The sequence below is a fragment of the Geospiza fortis genome, unplaced genomic scaffold (assembly GCF_000277835.1).
Source record: "Geospiza fortis unplaced genomic scaffold, GeoFor_1.0 scaffold394, whole genome shotgun sequence".
Classification (NCBI taxonomy): domain Eukaryota; kingdom Metazoa; phylum Chordata; class Aves; order Passeriformes; family Thraupidae; genus Geospiza; species Geospiza fortis.
Window position 1 is genome coordinate 807,281 of NW_005054509.1, and position 6,431 is coordinate 813,711.

Here is a 6,431-nt window from a genome sequence, read left to right on the forward strand (position 1 = left end):
GGAGGGGGAGGGAGAGGGAGAGGGAGAGGGAGAGGGAGAGGGAGAGGGGAGGGAGCACCTGGGGACACCTGAGGCCTGGCCCCAGGGGCACAGGGGATTTTGGGGGTGTCACTCCTCTCAAAGCCCTAGAGATGCTGAGCTGTCAGCATCAGGGGCTGCCACATCATGGCCTCTACCTCAGCAGGCAGGACCCTGATGGAGGCAAGCTCAAACTCCAGAGCCTCATTTGACTTCCAGAAAGTGTGATCAGGTTTGCAGAGCAAACTCCTGAGGGCTGGGCAGGCTCAGAGCCCGAGGCACATGCACGGGATCCCCCTGCACAGTCACTCCTGTGAACCAAGAGGGCTTGGGTAGAAGTGTGTCCCAAGAGCAGATAAGGTGCTCTCCTAGAAGGACCCCTCAGTGCCAGAAAGCTGAGGAAGAACTGAATTCTCAGGAGGAATTTCTTCATGGAAGGCATTGTTAAACACCAGCAGGGGCTGCCCAGGGAGGGTTGGAGTCCCCATCCCTGGAGGTGTCCAGGGACACTCTGGATGTGGCACTCAGGGCTCTGGGCTGGGGACAAGATGAGGATCAGACACAGCCTGGACTGGATGGTGTGGGAGGGCTTTCCCCCCTCAATGTTTCTGTGGCCCTGAGGTATTGTGACACCTTGTTTTATTGCACAGAGCAGCTCCTAGAGCTTGAGAAAAGGCAAGGGCCAGGCCTTAGGTTTGAGAAGAGCATTAATTAGGTGGTGTGAGAATCCATCTCATTAAATCTCACCTTTTGGAACCAGTTATGTTCCTTTGTGTCCCAAGTTCAGCTATTCTTCAAAAATAACAGCTATAAAAGCATTCAGTGAAATTTACTTTCTGGACCCAGAAGTGGTGATAAATTGATTTAGTCTACAGCAAGTCACGGAGGTTATCAGAAGTATAAGAAAAATATGCAGGAGAAAATATTTTTTGCTGCATTCCTCTCAGCTTTTGCTGGTCCTGCTCTTGTTCATTTGCTATTCTGCTCAGTGTTAGGCAGTGGTTGAAGGGCACCAGCTCTGTGATTTAAACAACACAACTTGCCCAGGGAGAGAGGATCGCATCTCATTCTGTTTGCACGTGCTGGCAGCATTGTGTGAGCACTGGGACCATGCAGAAAGTCTCACTAATACTTGTTCTTTACTTCTTTGACACACTGGGGAAACAGAAGCTGCATTTCAAAGATAATTCCGGCATATGATCAATTTTTTATAAAGATGAAGTAAAGGGCAACTAATATTTCAGGCAGAAAGTACAAAAATAAATATGAAATCCTGTAAAGGGCACACAAGAAATGAAAGGAATCTCCTGCTTTGGGTGGCGTAGAGAAAGGTCAGAAACAGGACAAAAAAAGATTGAACTTAGGAGAGTATGAAATTCCTGAATCTTTCATTTTTCAGGGTGTCATGACTTCAAATCTGGAAAAAGTTTTTCTGCTCTTTAAAAGAGGATATCCCTTAGTGAAGGTAGCTGGTGGTGAAATCCCAGGCAGCTGTGGTGTTTGCAGCAGGGTGTCATTTATCAGAATGCTCCCTGCATAACCAGCATAACCAGCCCTCTGACCAGCAGGTTGCCCAGTTTTCCTGAGACACCAATTCCAAAGAAAGTGCAGAGGTGGTTTGATTGATGTAGGTCACGTGCTGTGGTGATTCCCTGCTCATTTTTGATTTAAAACACAAAAATTCTTGTCATGAGAAAAGGGGTTCAGCCTGCCTGGGGTGCCAGGATTCCTGGGATAGTCACAGCTCGTGGTGTTCCGGAGCAAAGTTGTTTGATACTGACTTCAGATATTCTTTTGCACGGATTTACTTATCAAAAACATGAGAAAAAACATCTTTTGGCTGTGCTTAATAAGATCTTCACAAGATGAGGTATCAAAGCCTGTCTGGAATGAGTCACTCTGTGGGACACAATCCTTCCCAAGCTCATCCCAGTCAGTTTGCCAGAGGAGTTAGTGCAAGATGTGCTCCTACAGAAGACATCTGACAGCAGCTCTGTGCTCATAACTAGTGCCCATCCACTGCTGGGAATATTTTCCATCTTTCCTGTTTAAGTATGCCTTTGCTAATTTTAAACTTGCATTTGAGTGGCTTTTATGCAGTTTCTCAATTTCTCAAAGATTCCGTAGGATTTGTCTCTGACAGCAGGGTTTCTTTTTCGTGGTCTCTCTTGTTCTTTCTTTTTCCCAATCAAAAAGCACTAGGAATAACTTGTACTGCCCTCAGATTTCAGAGCTTTGGGGCTAGAACAGTCCTGCAAGTTACTTAAACAGTAGCATCCTTTTGAGATGGATCTCACACTTGGATAAAACAAGTGGCAGAGACATTTCCCAATAACTTTAAGAGACATGGTCCTGTTGCTGTCTGCCCAGTCAGTGCTACACATCCACCCAGGCCCCTTTCCAATTCCTGGGCTCACCCTAAACGTGATTTGGTTCTCACCTTATTTTGGTGAAAGACTAAATAAGACATGGCTTTATTTTATTAGCTTAAAACATCCTTTTTATTCAATGAATCTTTCCAATAGCAAAATAAATGTATCTCAACATTATTCCCAAAGTTTGAGGAGCTTTGTCTTATTTAAGGAGCTACAATTGCCTCTGTAATAATATCAATCACCAATCCTCACCTTCCACCAGCTGAAAGGGGCATCTCCCCATGGCCCTCCCCAGCCCACAGAAATATTGTGGCCTCTCTCCAAGCCCTGCCATGTTCTTCTCTGGAGTGAAAATCTCACTAATTTTCCAATACTTACACTTTCCTTGACCTGTAGTGAAGGTGTGTGTGCAGACATTTGCAGGAGACAGTAATTGCCTGACCCAGGCAGGCTGATGTCAGGCAAAATTAGGCAAGACCATGGCCCTGGTGGGCAGGAGTCAGTATCTCACTAATTACTGATTACCTGGGCTGCAGATGCAGCCTGGGGCCGGGCTGGTTCTGGCTGCAGCACTGCAGGGTGCCTGGCCCTGCCCTGATCCCACGGGAATCCTGCTGGAGGGGGGTGAGCTGCAGGTGGGATGATGTGCAGATGTGAGATGTAGGTCCTTGAGCACAGCTTTGGCATCAAGGGCTGCAGAGCTGGGGCTGGGCAGTCCCTGACCCCACGTGTGGGGTCCTTGGGGAGCTCAGCTGCTTTGGTGCTGGGAGCCCAGGGCTGGGGACAGACTGACACCACTGAGGGACTGGGGACAGACTCTGCGCTGGGAAGAGCCGTGTGTGGGTGTGAGTGCTGTGTCTGGGCATGCCAGGCACAGAACCAGCTCTCCATGGGCCCCTCAGCAGGGTGGGACAGCCCTGGCTGAGCCTGGAACAGCTGGAACAGCTGGAACAGCCCCAGCCAGGCTCCAGAACCACATGGAGCTGGAACAGCCCCAGCCAGGCTCCAGAACCATGGAGCTGGAACAGCCCCTGCAGATCCAGGGCTGCTGCTGCCACCCTCCCATGGCCAACCCCACACATTCCCTGCAAAGCTAAAGGGGGAAGGCAAGCACGTTGTGCTCCCAATAGCAGTGCCCAAAGGTGCTGCATCTGGAGATAACATCAGCAGGGAGAGCCAGCCCAGCTCTCCCCACACAAACTATTTCCCAGAGGCAAATGGCAAAGGGAGACAGAGGGAGAAACAAGTACTGACAGTTTGCTGTAGGAGCTCAAAGAAAAAGTGGACAAAGCTACAAGAACTCCAGCTCTTTGTCTGCATTTGATCCAGTTCACAGCACCCACTGGTGCATACAGATTTACTTCCCATGGCTGGTGGAGCTGGACATGGTCGTTTGGTAAGAAACATGGGATCTGAAATTTTGTGAACTCCAGGCTCTTACATTTTAGGAAAAGTCAGTCTGTAACACACCTAAAGTTTAAATCTGATGTAAAAAGTATAAGCTGCCAGATAATTCCTTCAGAGAAACAAATCCTGAAATAAAAGGTGAAGAATTCTTTCTGGTTTTTACACAGACAAAGTTTTTAAGGGAAGGACACTGCTTTTGGCTTACAGAAACCAAGGAAAAGATTGTGGTCTGTGTCCCTACCCAGAGAATCCCATATTACAGGCACTGATTCATCAGAGGGTACTGGAATAATATAATAGTATTAAAATACCACCATCCACACATTTTAATGTAAAACAAATAGTCCAAGCACCTGCTATCAGAGTACAACAGAACCATCAAATCACCACTGCAGGGTTTGCTTTTGCTGAGGCCGGACAGTTCAAGTCCCATGTAGCCTCATTTCTGCAGGCTGTGGAGCCAGTTCAGCCTTGCTGAATTTGCAGGACACGGCCCTGAAAGCCCAGAGAGGAGGATGGATTTGTGTGCAAGGACAGAAGTAACAAAAGGGGTTGTGAGGCACAGGTGGAGAGGATGGGTTAGAGGAGGCAGGTCTGGAGGGGACAGCCCAGCTGCAGAGGGCAGGGGACACAAAGGAGGCAGATGTGCCAGAGAGGTTCCAGCAGAGAGTTTGGAACCTCTGGCACCTCTGAAGAGAGCAGAGAGAAAGGGAGAGGGAGCCAGTAAACCTTAGGAAAATACAGAAACAATAAATGGGAGAGAGAACAATAAAGCAGAACTTTCTCACCTGTGTGCTCCTTCCCATCCCCTTCCAGGTGTTTTTGGACCTCTAGATAGGACCCCTAGCACTGGGGCTCAGCTGGTGTTGCTCAAAATTCTGTTCAAAAGCCCTTTTAACCCTGAGTGCCTGTGGCCAGGCTTGGCTGAGAGCTGCAGAGCAGGGCCTGGCTGGGGCTGGGGCTGGGGCAGGAGCCCAGCCCAGGGCACGAGGCCACCCCGAGGAGCCCCATCCCTTCCCGAGGAGCCCCATCCCTTCCTAAGGAGCTCCCATCCCTTCCCAAGGAGCCCCATCCCTTCCCAATTCCCCATCCCTTCCCAAGGAGCCCCATGCCTTCCCAATTCCCCATTCCTTCCCAAGGAGCCCCCATCCCTCAGACCCTGCTGGCTCTGAATGGGATGCTAATGAAATAAACCAAAAGGCAATTTAGGCTACTTTGCACTCCAGGGCACAGCCCTGCCTGGTCGGTGGCACATGATGTGTTCTGTGTTCATGTTCCAAGCCAATTTGGCGGATCCCCGTGGCAGATTGGAAATACTTTGATGCAAGTTTGAACATCTGACCGGGATGTAAGGCCTTCTACAAGAGCAGTGATTGAGTTAGCGCTGAGAAATGTATCCCTGGCTAGTTTCAATTTCAAAAAAGAGAGCTTTTAAAAAGGTACAAATGAGGCTAAAGGAATTTATGTTATTTTTCCGGTTTCTGTGCTATAACTCCTTTTCCATCTCCTCATCTATCTTCCCAGTGTCCTGCCTTATGAATGAGTGAGCAATAAAAGAAGTATGCAGTGGCTGAGAGAGAAACTCAAGATAACAAGATAAAGCCAAAGCTTGAGCAGAAGTTAAGATGTAGATCAGAATATGGAATTTTCTCACATCTGAGTTTTAGGGCAGTCATTAGATCGTTTGCATGAGGAGCTGATTTAAAATCAGTAGCACAAAATGTGACCTGGCATGTACTGAGTTCACTCGTGTCAAAGGCTTGGACCTGTTCTTTTGGGGGTTGTGATCCTGCCTTCAGACCACATGTGCTGACAATCTGCTCCTAGACTAAAATAAAAATAAAGCTATTTCATAGAACCAAAAGTTACAGAACCACAGAATGATTTGCCCAGGAAGAGATCTTAAAGTTCATCTAATTCTGACCCTCATTCCACGGGCAGGGACCTTCCTCTGGGTCAGTGCTCTGTCCTTGCCACCCCCAGCTCACACTGACGTTTCAGGCTCAAGGAGCTGGACTCCTTCAGTGCAGGCTGCTTTCTGCTGAAAATGGCCAGTGACAGTGTCTGCTGTTTCCAAACACCCCAAACTGAAGGGAGAGGCTGTAACAAAGGGTTAATTCCAATTTCCATGTCACTGACCGGCTGCCCAGGTTTGGAGCTGCATGGATCAGCTGGGTTTTCTCAGGGGAAAAATGATGTGACCACTCCCTGAGCCCTGATAATCCCTCTGCCTGGGCTTTCCAGTGCTGGGCTCTGCCAGGTTGTGCAGAGTTTCATCATCAAAATTATTGTGGCCTCTTTCAAGTAAAAGACAGTGGGGAATTAATTGCTGGAATTAGGGGTGTTTGCTTGTGTTATCCCAACGTCAGTGCTGCCTGGGGTCAGCTACAGGGCCCAGGACTCAGAGAGGGACTAAGCTGGACTCCAGTTTTATTTGGCAAAGACTGGGCTGGTAAACAGCAGGAGAAGATACAGGGACAGAGTTTCAGGGGATGTGAAGGCAGAAGGGAAGATGAGGCTTGTTACCTTGAAAAGGAAAGTGTCGGGCACTGGGCAATCCTGTTGAAGAAAAGCTGTGCCTGAGGAGGGTCCCATTCCAGCTTTGTTCTCTTGGCTGTGGAGTTGGGCAGA

General features: G+C 48.6%; 1 protein-coding gene across 1 annotated transcript in view; it reads left to right on the plus strand.

Moving 5' to 3' along the window:
* WNT7A (Wnt family member 7A) overlaps positions 1-6,431 on the plus strand; it is a 34,587-nt gene that overhangs the window by 24,377 nt on the left and 3,779 nt on the right.